This window comes from Dermacentor albipictus, chromosome 5 (genome assembly GCF_038994185.2).
Source record: "Dermacentor albipictus isolate Rhodes 1998 colony chromosome 5, USDA_Dalb.pri_finalv2, whole genome shotgun sequence".
Lineage (NCBI taxonomy): Eukaryota > Metazoa > Arthropoda > Arachnida > Ixodida > Ixodidae > Dermacentor > Dermacentor albipictus.
The window spans coordinates 154537845-154554977 of NC_091825.1; positions in this window are offsets into that span (position 1 = coordinate 154537845).

Below are 17133 nucleotides of genomic sequence, written 5' to 3' on the forward strand. Positions count from 1 at the left end.
GCACTGCACGTTACATCTGCATACAGTGCGCGAGCTATAGACCGTGAGGCGTGCTACCCGAAACCTGTCTAACCTTCAGACATTTCACCTGTATATTCGCACAAACGAATCGAACTATATGTAGAAAGGAGAAAAAGTAAGCAAACAAAAAGTAAGCGAGGCATGCGGTGTATATTAGAGTCTGCATACATGAAATGTCCTATCGCTCAGTTGTAATGCATCTTGTATGCGACGGGCGTTGCTTCAATCTTCTCATCAGGGGGCCTCGTTTTCGGGGAAAGGTGCCAAAGGTGAGGTGTGCGCTTCCCTACTGTGTATACCAGTGACCTGCATCGGCGACCGACCGCCGCCCCTATCCCTTCCTACATACACGGGCTCACTTCTGAGCACAGCCGTTGGGGTCGACTGCGCCGGCGGTTTTGACAGCCACCGCTCAGTCCGTCCGTCTCCGGACGTGAAAACGTGGGGAAGAACGACGCCCTGAAGCTCGGGTCAACAACGTCCAACACACGGGTCGAGGAGACGCCGTGGTTTGGCGCTATATTTGAGCCAAGCACGGACGTGTGGCTTCAGACGCACATGCGCTGACCTTGGCGCCCGATGTGGACAGTACCGCCTGGGGCGCTTTTGCGGGTAATCGTGCGCTCAGCAAAACGAAGTACTGTGCTGTGCCGCGGAAGCTACAGAGCTGAAGTTGGCGATATGATCACGGGCCGCATTCACACAAGTGTTCGCAGCTGTGTGAAATGAGCCCTATCGCAAAATTTGTGCAAGACGGCGACTTCGTTGGCCAAACAGCGAGAGAGTGAGAGTGAGAGAACACTTTATCGTTGTTCAGTGGATTAATGAGCAGGTGATCACAGTGCAGGCAACAAAGAAAGTTTACATCAGGCTTTACCTGAACAAACACTCATTAGAAATATATTTATGAGCATAAGTGAGTCAATATAGGTGTAACTGTTTCCTGATTTATTTGCGCATTAGTTTAACATCCTAACCTACCCCCCTCCCCCCTGACCAAGTGAATTTACTGGTATGTCGTAATTACGCGTTGTAGTGGGTTGGATATGACCGGAATGTTGCTTATTTAATTTATTGTAAAAAGAATGCTTACTGTTTAAGTTAACAGCAAGGGCGTTATCATATTTTCTTTTTTTCCCTTATTGATTATGGTATGAGTAGTTAGTGGTACTTCAAGGCGCAAAAGACATAAAATAAATGAAATCCTTTGGGATTGGTCAATGCCAGTGCGCTGACCATTCATGGTCAGGAACCACACAATAACATAGGAGACGGCCAATAAAGCATGTTTTAAAATTACCCTTCAATGAAATCAATTTTGTCGTTAAGTCTATAGCCATATATATATATAATGGCAATCACTGCATAATTTAGAAATTCATGCAGGCTGTGTATGGTCCACAGACGGTGTACAGTGGGTTTAGAGACTTGTGATTTTTGTGATTTTAATCCCCTATAAAGGGCCCTAAATTTCTGTAAATAAAAGAACCTACACAGACAGGCAAAATATAGTAAGATATGCACAGTAAATCTGTTGTGAAATTAGAGAATGCGCGAATGTCACTGTACGTAAGGTCTGTGTATGTTATCTAAAACTAAAGAGGTAACCAAGTTTGTAAGTATAGACAGTCTATAAACGAATTAGAAAAACTTTACAAACGACATTTCAACGACACTGTCTCTAAGCTGTCTATAGGTTATGTAAAAGAGGAAGAGGATGAAAGAAAGAGAGAAGGTAGGGATATGTTCACCAGAAATGCATCTGGTTGGCTACTTTATATATATGTATACTCTGAGAGACGGGAAAGAGGGAATAGAATATAGGTTATGTAAAGGTAATAACATACCTATAGACTTAAAGTAGTTAAAGAAAGAACTATGTAAGCCTACGTACTACTTTAATATATCTTCTCAAGCAAGTGTGAATGTCATTGTCTTTAAGCGGTCTGTAGGATATCTAAAGAGAAAGAGAAAACAAAGAGAGGAAAGGCAGTGAACTCAACCAGATAAGCTTCCGCTTAGTTACCCTGCACTAGGGGTAAGAGAAATGAATAGAAAGAGAAAGAGACTGAGCACGCGCAGTAACTACAGGGAGCTGACGTGATGTATAACTATGCATAGTATTTAGGCTATATTCAAAAACGAACTTACGAACGGACCGTGTTATCCCGTATTCTCAATAGTCTACGCCTGGTCTAGCTCACCCTAATACTGCACGGCTTTAGAAAGACGGCGCACAGAAAGAGCTCGCGTTGATGGGTCCCCACTTAAGACGACGCGAGCGTTGTTATTCGTGACCTCCAACTCAAGCTGTCGTTTTTCGGCCTTGAAAGGGTCTCGACCTTTGGTGGATAGAAGCGTGCTATAGCCAGCCAGTGAACCCGGCAGACAGAGTGGTAGTCGCGAAACGAGGAAATACAGCGCCAAAATGGATGTAAATGACAGCGGCTCCAGCGGTGAGGAAGATATGTAATGGCCGAAGCGGCATCCCGATGGCACATTTCACACGTTTTACGCCGCACGCGATCTGTGGATATATAGTTTATTTTCCACTAAATATGTTCTGCGCGCTTAAAGTTGATGAAACTCGATTGAGGATTGTAATTCGCTTCTAATTTAAGCATTTGCGCGCTATCGTTAAACTCAATTCTATTGTATACTTCGGTGATGTAGCCCATGAGATATGAAGAAAAGTGCTGATAAGAAATATGAAAAAAAAAGAACGATGGAAATAAAAGCAGCAACGAACGGTCTAATGGACTTGATGCATAAAACGCACGTTTAGATATTATATTTCCTTCATATTTTACGTTAATTAAAGAACAAAAACTTAACACGAAGTTTATGTATATAAGAAAACCAAAATGAACTCACAACAGTGTGATGGTTCCAGCAGGTAGAGACGCGAGCAATAAGAAAAAGGAATAAAGGCACCAACTGGCACAGAAAACTACTCTACTCAAAATAAAGAGAGTATTGTATAGACCACCATGCATGTGTGTAATGCCTTTGTCCTTCTCAGAAATCTTATTTTTCTCTCGTTTAGTCACGCTTCTGCAGACGAAAAAATATGCATTGCTGGTTCCTTTACTTCACCTTAAGGGAGAACAGTCAGGAGTGTATTTTTTTAAGTTTCCTTCCTATATTTAAATACAAAACAAAAAGAAACACAAGAAGCTTTAAACTTCAGCGTATCTTGCGGCTTCGCTAATATTGGCACAAGAGCTAATCGTATCCGTAGCGACCAGGGACCGGATCAGATCTCCATGCTGATGAGCACTATATAAGAAAGCGATGTCCTGGTCGACTCGAGACAATCCAGGTGTATACAGTCATAAGCTGCCTAGCAAGTTGTCATGTTGACCGTTTTTTCACGGGCACCACCATATTACGCACGCATTGGCGCCATCTATGGGCAGTCGGCATGTCAGGTATGCGCTCGGCGCTGGTTTCTGGTGTTTGTTTTTGCGCTCGCGCGGTCTATTTAGTGTGGCGTCTTCTACGTGGAAAATGGTTATGCGAGACGTACTGAAGTGGTTCAAGTCGGCATGGCCAGACTTCCTGCTGGCATTGAGGCGGACGGAGCACGCAGCGCGATCTGTGCGCCCGTGTTTGTGCCATGCAATCATCCTCGGAGATCAATTGTGTATTCCTGAAAATTCCATTCATTAATGTGATTTTATATCAGCATTCTCGTTTAGTTCTAAGATGCGGTTTAAAAGCAATGAAAGATACCCGACGATTGCGACAGCGTGAGTACCTTTCTGCTGCGGTAGACTTTGTGCTGTTATACTTTGAGAAGTGTTCAAACTGTTATCTCTAGATTACATTGCGTGACTACTTGGTTCAGTGGACATGGTATCCACCCATGAATAATATAGTTTGGTTAGTAACAACAGCATAACTTACACTGTGAATTGCACTTGTCCAGCAAAGCGACCGTTCACGAACTGCGCGAGCGTCCGAAGCAGTAGTAGATGTTGGACTACAGATACCTTCGCTCTATACAGCGCATGGCCCAAGCATGCAACATCAACGTTTATAGATCTACAAATAAGCTGTAGGACCATGCGAGGTGTTATTGCGGCGTTAGCCAATTTTCTCTTTTTTTTTCGAGGTAGAGGATGACAACCGAATTTTTTTTCGTTCTTCCTTTCGTCACGTTCTCTACGAAGCACTCACCCGTGTTAAAAAAAAATTGTCCTCACAAATAGCCGTCACGTTCTTTTTATGCGATCCCTCGCGGATATCATGGCTTTACAGGGCAAAAAAGGCAATGCCGAAGCAAACAGCTTATATATGTATCATGCTGGTTCACCAACCACAGTGGTCGTTGTGTTGAGCAGCGCCATCGGCCTCATACAGGAGGCTAGCGTAGATATATCGATTTCAAGACTACTAGACTTGAAATGCATGAGAGCGATGCCGGTGCATCACAAATATTCGATAGCGCCTGGCGCTTAGATGTTTCTGGGTTGTCTTAGGTTGGCCGTACACGAGCATGCGCTCTTATGTTTTAGTTCCTACGCCAAGCGATCAGATATTGAGCCGATTTTCAATTTCCTGGCAATACAAAGAAGCCGGTTCTCTTCGTTGAATTAAAACCGATACACCCAAAATAGTTTACAATACGTACACACCACGGCTGATGATGCGCGTCACATGTTTGCCCAATAGATATATTTTCCGCATATTGTAGTTACCGATGCACCGAAAGGCTACACACTGGTTCCCTTACGACCTTGTGTGGAAGGAGATTGCGCGCATTTTACCAAGCACGAGCTAAACCATCTCCAAATTGTTCCGCAGCACGCTACAGCAATACTTTCAAGCAGCGCCACGCCGGATCGCACAAGCCAGAGAGGAGTAAAGGCTCGCCGAGCACCCTTTTCTCCTCGCCTGATGAAAATGTCTATAGAACAAGAACATATTTTAGAACCTGCAAACACATGTTAGTCTTAATACAGCATCAGTGCGGAAAGAACTTCTGCCAGTGGCGTGTCAGAGATTATATTATTGCAAAAGATCGAGCGCTCTCGCATCGAAAAAGTACACAAGCACGCGACAGAAGGCAACCAAGAGAAACAAGAATCGACATCGGACAAGAATAGAGGCGTGAGATTGGACAGGTGAGAGGGATACGTGAGTCGCATTGTCGTTCTCATAGTAGATGCTATAGGCTTTACCCGTAGTGCTTTGTACGTATACGAGGATTTGAAGTGTCGCGGCGCCCTTGCCATGCGCCAACACTTTGCGTCTTTAAAAGAAATTCAAAAGAGGCATATAGGCCTACCGGTACGGCGCGCAATGGAACATTAAGCCTCGTGAGCTTCGCAGGGTCCGCCGGGAGAAAATAATGAATGCGTCAAAATATCGTTTCGTCTAAATAAACTTCGAATAATAGCAACGAGAGTAATCAAATTGAGGAAAGTGCCAATGTAAATATTTTCTGCGTTCAGGGAACGAAAACATGTCGCAGGAGAACGATTAGTCGTCAAGGTGCACTTGCAGTTGACTTGGTTCTCTCAAATGTAACCCCTGCAGTGGCGGATTATGAGGCACTGTCAGTATATGTGTCAGTTAAACAATTTCATTTCAAAGTGCCGTAGCCTAGATTGAAAGAAAGTAAATGCGGTAGCATGAAAATTTGTGCGTCTCGTCACTCCACATAGTTACAGAGCATTTAAATCTCGACTGAGCATAAAATCAGTCATGTCGCCTTTCTTTTTCTTCATAAAACGATTTCAATCACCAGTCCAAAGCACATGCGCAAGTTAAGTATTGGCTGCAGGCTTTAGAAGGAAAGAAAAATCGGGCAGAACTCATTTGCAGTGACTATGCAAGTGTGCGAATAGCTGAAACGCGTCATGTGTGGGACACGTGCTATAGCCAGGCTCCTCTCGCGTACTTTCCGCTGGACACGCTGCGCCTGCTGGCAGCGCCGCCGTGAAGTGCGCGCGCACCGGTTGGCACATACACAGTGACCCAATTGGGTGTCAAGCAGATTGACTGAAGAGCGGCACGTACCCGATGGCACATATCCACGCCAATGGCCTACATTTTTAGACTGCACTATCTCGCTCGTGCTATAGGTGCGATACAGGGATAGCTATATAGATAGCCGGAAAGAAAACTGGTCTGAGTATGCCAAGAATGCTGTTCATTCATTCATTCATTCACAAAACTTTATTAGTGTCCTGAAGCCCAGTCTTTTCAGACCGAGGCGGGCCGCGTCCACGTCGGCTATTCGCATTGAAATAATTCCTTCATCATTTCTGGCGCACCTAGGGATGTGGTGGCGAGTTGTAGCACCAGGCGGGTTTTGCCTGGCGATCAAAGCCGGCAGTTGCTCCGCCCGAACGTCTCTTATAGAATTGCTGTGGTGTTTCACCGCAAGTCCATCAGACCAGTCTCTCTTAAGAATGCGATAAGGGGACGTGAAGTTCCTTTGCGGACTCTAGCTGGTCCTTTGGCGAGCACCTCGGGACGTCGAACGTCCAGTCATATTCCGCCGTCATCATCAAAGTGTTCGTGTGTAGCAATAGCTCTGACATATCAAGTAACACGGAGTCGCATTGCGTTAGCAGAGTGGTAAATTGACCTCCGTCTCAATTCACTTGGTTTATTTAAAGCAAAGCTTTCTCAGTGAATCCTCCCGGTCTTTCCTGGCTGTGGCTGCTGTCTTGCCGAATACAAGCGTGCGTCATGTCGCGTAGCGTGTGCGCGCGCTTCAGTCTCCATTAGGCCATGGACGCAGGAATGAAACGAAAAAGAAAGCAATAGTTAATCTTACACCTGTCTTTCGTGTCGTACTTCTTTCTGCGTACATCTCTCCTCACCGGTCTTCCCTCGGCAAACATCACCTTCGTCCACGTGAGATCATCGCGTCGACGTCTTGCAGCGTGCATTCGCATGAACGGCTGTTCGCAGTTTTGCTTAGATTGTGAATGAAGTTGCGCGTAAACCGAAACATTGCACCGCATTAAAGTTGTAATCGGTATGATGAATATGCATTGCAGGAGATGACAATTTGCGCAGATAACATTAAGGAAAATTCTACACATCAAATTTACTTTTACCCGCCATGGAGGATTAGCGGCTATGGTGTTGCGCAGTTAAGCACGAGGTCGCGGGATGAAATATCGGTAGCGGTGACAGCATTTCGATGGGGGCGAAATGAAAAAAAAAATGGCTGTGGCTTAGCTAAGGTTAAGCCCAGGATGCGAAGCATACTAGCCTTTATTTTAACGCGACAGCGTTAAGGAGCTCGTGTCGCAGAAAAGCCGGTGTCGTCGGCGTCGGCTCAGGCGTGCGGCGCTTGCTCAGGCGCACATTTCGTTGTCGCGCCGAACCCTGCGTTGCTCGACGCTCACCGCGTCCGATGCGGGGTGCGACGCCGCGAGCGACGGCGCGAGTTGGAGCCCCGTTTCTCCTCTGTCGTGACGTCACGGTGTCACGTGGTATTGAAAGCGACCCCGCCGCGCCTGAGGAGCTGGGTTGAGCTCTAGTAATATGCTTCGCATAAAAAAAAAAAAAAACTCCCGTGACCCGTGCATTGTGGCGGCGTTAAAGATCTGTATGGTCAAAATGAATCCGGAGTCTCCCACTACGGAATGCCTCATAATCAAATCGTGGTCTTGGCGCGTAAAACCCCTGAATTCAGTCGCATTTACTTTTCGAGCGTTCAAGTAACCGTTTCTTGAAAGCTTCGTGTAACACAGATTTTATTATGTGCTTTGAAACTGCATAATTATTTATCTTGCAGCTACTGGACAAGACTAAACCATATCGCGTACACAAACGTGTACGCCATGATTAAAGGGGCTAATTATTCGCACTCTTCTTTCTTCTAGTAGCTTCGAAAAAATGGGAAGCCTAGGATTTGGACCTCAAACACGGGACTTCGCAGGAGCGCGTCCCACTCTTCCTTGGTGAACTTGGGCCCAGCGACTCGCACTCCCAGAGCATATGAGGCAATGTAGCAACCCCACCACAGGTTTTGCCGTGCTTTTTATCGCGTGCATGTTGCTCCACCATTCTTTCTTTTGCGTGCCAGTAGTGAGAGCAAGCTTTAGCGTGAAATGCAAACCATATGATTGTTTGTGTATTTATTTTGCGTGTAGTGTTGTATTTGCTTGGTCTTGTATTGTCCCTTCTACCACTTGATCTTGAGTTGTCGTCTCTTGTGTCTGCACTGCTTGGTGTGCATCCTCCTCGTGCAGCGCTTTGTCTGGAGACGTTGAATCTTGCATTGTTTGCTCTTGAGTTGACGGCAGATGACGCCGTTTACATTTCAGAATCACAGGCTTGTGCTTCAAAATAAAATATCTCCATCACGTAAGACAATGAATGGCTCATCGCTCCGTAAACGTGGCCTCCCCATTACGGCGACAGGAGATAAGTGAAATTCTATGCTGGAATGACGAGCGGCAATGGAGCCAGCTGTAGAAGACGCTCGAGCCATGGCTGATAATAGCTTTAGCGAACTCCGACAACGACGGCACGGGGTCCGCATATGTATATATATATATATATATATATATATATATATATATATATATATATATATATATATATATATATATATATATATATATATATATATATATATATATATATATATATATATCATCGCACGCGTAATGCGAAGACGTGGGATCGTTCCCCACTTGCGGCAAGTTGTTTATTCATCGACTTCACGGTGATAGACTTTCATTTCTGTTAATTTATCATTTATTCAATTCAATTAGTACGAGTAAGTAATTTCCTATGTGTTCTCCTCGATGTCTTGGTCTGTTGGCCTCTTATGGTATAACATATATATATATATATATATATATATATATATATATATATATATATATATATATATATATATATATATATATATATATATATATATATATAACCGGTTATGGTTATATATGTATATATAACCATCGTGATCAGCTTCTTACGCTCCACACACACATTTTCTTTCACTTTGAGACTTTTAGTGCTAGCGTGTAAAAAAAAAAAGAACAGCTAAAGGTAGAGAAAGCGTCGTCACGTATGGAACGAGGTACTGCTCCGGTAAATGTGCAGCATAATGGCTCACCTGCTTGACCTGGTGGAAGAGGACGCAGAAACATGCATACGCAATAAAGAAATGTTTGTTGTAGAGAGGAGGACATATAGGTAGCGGGAAACTTGGACAAAGAGGGGAGCCGCACAATTTCAGGCGTTCAAACGTTTCGTGCCGGCCGGCGACGTGCTACATGCTTTCGTGGTCCGTGCGAGCAAAGGTTCATTTCGTGCGGAGAGCGCGAATCACGATTTCCTGTTTCTATTTCTACGTTATTTTTTTTTCAGTGGTACGTATTTCTTTCAAGATGAAGCGATATTCGGTCGACACGAAGCGCGTATAAGAAAAAAGAAAGAGAAAAGCAAACAATATCGTTGCCACAGCGCACGGTGAAAAAGCGGTACCAATATGGAGCGGATGATTAGGAAGACTTGTAGGTATTGTATAAAAGTGTGCAGCACAGCGGAATCTGCTGCGTGTACCAGATATGCAACATAGTGGCCGTACCAGTAAACTGCTTTACTCCGTGGCTTGCGCGTCAATGAACCACTTCGCTTACATTGGCACGGTATTTACGACTCGCGCGTTGACATAGTGACCCAACTAGTGCTGCCACGAACATCCTGTTTGGAAATAGCTGACACTTATACAGTATGAGAGCTGTCGACATTTGGGAATATTTTCTTTAGCTCCTGTGAACTCCTCGCCGTTTCATCTTGCTGCGTGGTTAGTGAAAGACGCAGCGTATATAAGCGCCGCGATGATTGTACGCTTGCTCCGATTTTTATCAGCCACGCGCGCCACGACATTTACTCGAAATAAACGTTGGTCGATATGAGTGGGCTAGATTCAAGATGGAGCGTTTTTAAAGTAAAGTACGCTTATACATTCTGAAAGGCAATGAGGCGAAAACAAGTGCTGCTAAGGCATGGAGAGTACGTCGACATGCTATTGAAGCAAATCGTATACTTCGAAGAAAAGAACGGGATCTGTCTGGTGGTTAATCACTCCTTTTAAAGCGCGTGTCTAAGTGAGTAATAACTCATATGCAGAATAAGCTCAATCGTAAGCCACCCCCCCCCTCCCCTTGTGTGTGCATATATATATATATATATATATATATATATATATATATATATATATATATATATATATATATATATACGAACTGGAAAATAGAAGTCGTAGGTCGAACCTCATCATCTATGGGTTCTATGGGTTGGATGAAAAAGAGGGCGAATCCACTGAAAGTCTCTGTGGGTCTGTAACTAGAAACATCTTTCAGGATACACTACATATTGAAGTCGAAGGCATTGAAAGGATTCATCGTCTGGGGCGAATGCGAAGTGACAGAACAACAAACAGGCCAGTCATGTTGAATCTTTTGGACTATCGTGATAAGGTGAAGATCTTCAAATGCTGCTCAAAACTAAAAAATTCAGGATATTCTATCAGCGAAGACTTTTCACGTCCTCTCAGGGAAATCAGAAAGAAACTACGGGACACAACTAAAACAAACCGTGAAAGAAAGGAGAAGGTCTTCTTAATGCACTACAAAGTAAGCATCAATGGCCAGCTTTTCAAATGGGATGAGGAAATAAACGACTTGGTCGAAAAAAAAAGTGAGAAAAAAAAACGGAAATGCGAGCAATCCATCAAAAAGAACACACAGCTGCCGATAACCCTATTAAATATAAACGCGCGCAGCCTTCTAAATTTGATTGACCACTTGGAAGCTACCCTTCTCGCCTTTAATCCAGATATTGTTGTGATCACTGAGACATCACTGCACTCTGGCGTTCAAGATCATGAAATCGTTCCCCCGGGCTATGTCATCATTCGCAAAGACAGAGAATCTAGGGGTGGGGGAGTGGCCTGGGTCTTAAAACGTGATCTACCCTTTACGCAAATGCCTGAAATTCCTGGTGTAGAAGCCGTTTGGTGCAAAGTTCACTTGAAATGTAAATCTGTTAATGTGAGCTCGGTCTACAGGCCACCAAATGCTAAAACTGTGTATTTGGATCTTCTGTTTGATTACATGTATAAATATGTCTATGGCTCTATGATCATATTACCTGGCGGCTTTAATTGTCCGCTAGTTAACTGAAATACTTTAAGTTCAACTGATGCAACAAGTAATGCCATGTATTGTATCCAATTCACTTTAGAACTTGTACAAATTGTTAGAGAGCCTACTCGTGCGCAAGGATCATCCAATTCTATACTAGACTTGGTGTTCGTTAGTAACTACTTCAAAATAGATGATTGTAAAGTTGAAGTGTCAAAAGGAATTTCTGACCATGAAACGGTACTGTGTATACGCTGTTCTTGCCAAACTTGGGTCGCCAGCGCGGTCCGACGAAATATGTGCGCGCATTTAACAGAGCGAACGACGCGGCTGTTATGACGTATCTTATTCATGAATTTAATTATTTTTATGATTTGCATGTCCAGAGTATCATAACTGTTGACGCCTTGTGGGTACAATTTAAAGAGCACGCGATGCATTGCATCACAAATTTTATTCCTTTGAGAAAGAAGGCAACATGCATGCACAATCCATGGATTACTCGAGAAATAATCCACATGAAATGAAAAATTAATAGGTTAAGGCAACGAAATAGGCAACGACCAAACTTAGAACTAAAGGTAAACATAATTTCGCTAACAAAACAAAAAAAGAATAACGTACTCGAAGCTAGGAAACGATTTTGTGGCACTACACTTAACCACTTCATTAAAAATTCGCCGGCCAAGTTCTGGAGGTATTTAAACAGAAAGAATGTTACTGCTATTTCGCCTACACGTGGAAAGCAGCAAGCTGACTCATTTAACAATTACTTCCAGTCGATATTCACCGCCGATAACGGTGTTTTAGGAACATTAGCGTGCTATAGTAATGAGTCTACACAACTTTCTGGCGCTCCGGTCATAAGTGTACCTGGGATTCTTTCTCTGTTGTTGAACCTTGATGAAAGAAAGAGTTGTGGTCCTGACAAAATTGCCAACTGCTTTCTTAGGCGCTATGCCGAACCAATCAGTGAATATCTCTACCTCATATTTTCTAAGTCACTTCAGGACAGCTGTCTGTCCGCTGAATGGACGGTAGCAAAAATTGTGCCCATTCACAAATCAGGCGACGTAACGTCCCCGTCCAAATACCGGCCTATATCCTTCACATGTACCTGTTGTAAAATTCTTGAGCACATCTTATTAAAATTTATTAAAGAACATACTGAGACTAAAAACATCATTCACCAAAACCAGCATGGCTTCAGAGCAGGGTTGTCCACTGTTACCCAACTGGCAGAAATCTTTCATGACCTCGCAGAGGGAATCAATCATCAAAGTCAAACTGATTTAATTTTCCTTGATTACTCAAAGGCTTTTGATCGCGTGGCACATGCTAAACTGAATTTCAAACTAAATAAAATACTTGGCGATGGTCCCGTTACGAGGTGGATAGCCAGCTACTCATCGGAACGCCGACAATATGTGCAATACAATGGCCATGCTTCTGATATCGTTCCGGTCATTTCTGGCGTGCTGCAGGGCTCTGTGCTAGCACCATTTTTGTTCATTTTATACATAAACGACATAACATACCACGTTGATGTGAATGTGCGTCTCTTTGCGGATGACTGCGTGCTATACCAAAAAATAAACACTCATGCAGACCAAATAAGGTTAAACACAGCTTTGGGCAACGTCATAAAGTGGCGCAGTACATGGCAAATGGCAATCAATATGGAAAAAACTGTAGTGATGTCTGTCACAAATAAGAAAACAAAACTTAATTTCCCTTACGGTACTAGCAACGGTGTTCTTAGAACAGTAACTGAAAAGAAATACCTTGGTGTGATTATTTCTGATAATCTCAGCTCTAAAACCCAAGTACAAAACATTACCAAAAAAGCAATGAACAGTTTATACTTCCTTAAGCGCACCTTGCGCTTTGCGACTTCAGATACCAAGTTACTCGCATATAAAGTCCTTATCCATCCAATATTAGAATATGCAAACATCGTCTGGTTTCCATATATGCAAAAAGATGTACACATGCTCGAATCAGTTCAACGAAAAGCTGTTCGTTTTATCTACCATAGATACCGGCGCACTGATTCTCCCACAGAGCTGCTTTCCTACGCAAGCCTAGACACCTTATCAAGCCGCGTCACGCTCCATAGACTCAAGTTGCTTTATCAATTAATTCATAACGCATTTAACATGGATCCTGCTAATTACATTAGCTTTAATCGTTCTAGAGAAACACGTCACAAGCATGACTTTACGATTAATGAATACTCTTGTGCTAACAACACATATTACTTTTCCTTCTTCCCTCGAGCCATAAGAGAATGGAACGGCCTAGATAAATCTATAACTGCGCAGGATTCCTTGAAAAAGTTCGCTGAGCTCGCAACCTCGTCAGTCTTGTCAACAATCCAGACCTGATGATCATGTTCAGACTGTATTGATTTTGTGTTGTTGCACACTCGGTGTGTAACTGACGTATTACTGTACTGTACTGTATACTGTTTGTATTGTTGCCCGCTTGATGTGTAACTGGCGTATTACTGTACTGTACTGTATACTGTATTCCTGTATCTTGCTGATAAATCCACTCCTGTAACAGTTCCAGTGGGACTAACAGTATGTTAAATAACAAAAATAATATATATATATATAACGAGAAGAAAGGGGGTTAACCGAGGAGCCCGATTTTTATTATTCATATCATAAGAAGCCAACACTGACACCACACTAGCTTCTTACGATATATATATATATATATATATATATATATGCGGTATTTGCGTGCGTGAGAGCACATTGCCTCTATTTTTTCATTTTAATGGCTGGTGGAATGATGGAAAGGGATTCACGTGTTTTCCTTTCTTATTCGTGCCAGCTAATGCTGGGAAACGGAACTGCCTGGCCAGCAAGCGACGCCAAATAACCGCGAGCACTCTCAATGTTTCAAAGGATAAACTTCCACGCTCCGCGCGAGGGGTGCAAACATAGCCGCTGCACAGATGCCGCACGTTGTGACGTGTTTATGCCAGCGCAGCGACGCTGCAGATGATGTTACCGAGATACTTTACGGCATTTCGCACTAACAAGGCGTCAGCGCTCGTATAGAGAGAGCCGGTGCATAATTTATGTCCCGGAGCCACATACACTCGATATTTTCACTCGTGCACACAGCCTCCAAGAATCACTCCCATCCCAGCCTTCCTCGAACGACGCTTAGCCGGCGAGAAGTAAACACTGTTATGAATAACCGAAACTCTGGACCAAAAGTAAGCACACGCCGAGGCACGAGGCACAAAATTAAATTTCCTATCTCATTTTCTCCAATTTATTCGCCTCAAAGGAAACTTTCTTGAGTTTTACTTCGCCAGTTCTTTCTTCTCGTTGTGAAAATGTTCCAAAAGGCGAGGCTACGTGAAGTATAGATTGATTGAACAAGGGAGACTTGTTTAGAGCGAGCACGAGAGAAAGAAACAGAGAGAGGGCGCGGAGGAAAAAAGAACGAAAAAAGAAAAGCAGTACGCCTCCAATCGGGCAAACCTAGTTTCGCGAGAAAGGACAGTGCAGCGCATAAGTCAAGTTTTGTAGGAATGCAAATGACTCCCGATGCAGATTTCCTGTGAGTTTCAGCCGTGGCTTTCAAAGAAAACGGCGCATCGCCCGGAATAGATGTGCGCCGGCTCATTTTGGTTGTCCGCTCGTGCGACCGGACGACCAGGAAGCGGCAGCAGTGAAAGCTCGTTCGCGGCTGCTTTTTCTTCGCTGACTTGACAAGCTGCGCTCGGTGCAAAAGTTGTATATACCTACTGTGCCGGAGCCTATACACAGGCTTCTTTAGAAAGGAGCACGCATGTCTCTAAGTGGTCTTTTCTCATACTTGCGTGCATTGAGTTGTTGTAATCTGGTTTGAATGTTAATACTTATAAGTATTTTCTTTCTTTTTAGGCACTATAGGGACAGCATTTGCGAAGCCTTACATGGTTAAGAACAAGTTGTCCTTCATGCACCAGCCTTGGCTGATAGCATGATCACCATGCTACATGTCTGGCCGGCGCCTCTTCTTGAAAACCACTCCTACGCGCGAACTTCTTTGTGAATACGGGCTCTGAGCTTGTATTCACAAATATCTCCAATACATATCTATACGAGAGAACCCACCATAATGTCCACACGTATTCTAGGCGCGTTCCTCCACTCAACACTTCAATTCGGCTAAAAAAAGAAACTCTGATGGCAGCCCCGCCCCTCGAGAGAAACGGCTACTGCACAACCGTTCTTGAGAAGCGTAGAGCGTCTCGTTTGGTGGAGGGGCTGCAATGCACTCCACTCTGTGGAGTGTAGGAAGAGTTTCGAATTGAGGATCGTTTGAGAATGCAGGCGTTCGATACCGTCACCACCGTCACTGAGAGCAGTCAGCTTAAGAAACCGGAGCAGCGTTTTTTTTTATTGCGGCAGCAATTGTCTTGACACTCCATGCGCATTTAATTCTGCCGTCGCCGTCACCGGGATGTTCCGATAAAGTCCAAGAGTGATAGCGTCGTCGCCGTGCGCCGTGTGCTGTATGTGCGAGTAAAAGGTCGGGAGGGCGAGCCGACGATGGCGGTTTAATCTCGCGGGCGCAAGGGGGGAAAGCGAGGAGGAAGCGCGCTGTCTTCCGTCGCGCGCAGCGCGCCGGGGCCGAGGGGAAGGGTTGCTGCGCATGGCGCGGCCGCGCGGGCCCTAACTTGAAAGCGATCGGCGATAAACACAGAGTCTATACGCCGACGGCTCGTATACCTTCGTCTGCGCTGTATTCTCGCCGCTTCGCGTTAAAGCAAGAAGGTCAAGCGCTCGCTACTGCTGCCGCGCTTCCTTACTCCAGCGTTTTGACAGCGAGTTTCCGCAGTCATGGAGTGAGATGCGTTTGGGTTTGGTTTTGAGCGCGTGGCACCGTTCTTGTTAATTTAGTTAGTAAGCGAGTATTTATAAGTTTATACGGTCGATAAAACTACTATATATCCTTCCTTCTTATAGCTGTCTACTAATTTGTAATCGCAATAGGTGCTTCGCCTTTCGGGCTAAACTTCCACTTCTTCGCTCCTTGCATTGCCGACGACATGCGAGGATGCGGTCACGGAACCTCCCGCTCTGTAAAAAGCGAGATTTCGTCGTTTGAATGTCGGTTCGCGTTTGTACCGTGTTTTTGATTTACGTGTCGTTTGCTTGTTGTGATGTCACATAAAGCTAACGATAGCCAACACGACCGTATGCCGAGAGGGCAGGGAATGGAGATTGAAGAGACAGAAACTCCCTTTCCTCCCGTCTATAGAATGCTTCCGAGACCCCTGGTGATAGCGAGCTAGAGACCAGTGCCGCGAGATAAAGTGAGGCTCTCGCACCAACGGTGTATATATTTCTCTCTAGCTGAATGGGCCTTATCTTGGATGAGACGGCGAAAGCGAGAAATTCGATTTCCGTTGTTATGGTAGCGCCATGAAAGCTTCGATTTAATAACCTGTACGGAAATGCGAATGCATTCCCTTGGAGTCAGATAAGGAATGAAAGGGAAACGGTGCATGAAAGTTTTTCATATAGGAATACGTTAAGAAAAGCTGGCATGAATTGGTGGTGCTTATATGTGTCAAACACCTGAAGAGAAAGGACGTCGGAAGAATACAAAGAAAGCTGATAGAAAAGGAAAGTCAACTTAGGTTATCGACCTTATCGGTCTGTTTCAGTAGAATGGGCTGCTTCCTTGATGAAGATGAAATCCGACAGATCGTCGCTTGCATCACAACCGCAACGACCCGATTCGCAGTCTTAGAGGGGCAACGATCGGCGTGCACAGCAAAGGCGAGCCACTGTGGAGCGTACGTAATGGATGGACGTGTCTGTTCTTCGAAGACGCCCTCGTGCCGCGGTAGTGGAATGCGGCAGGCACAGGTTGCAGCGTCGCAGCCGTCATATACAGAAGCCAGCGCAGGACACTTTCCGCAATGCCTAATGCCCAGAAAAGCGGATGCTCTATACCGGTG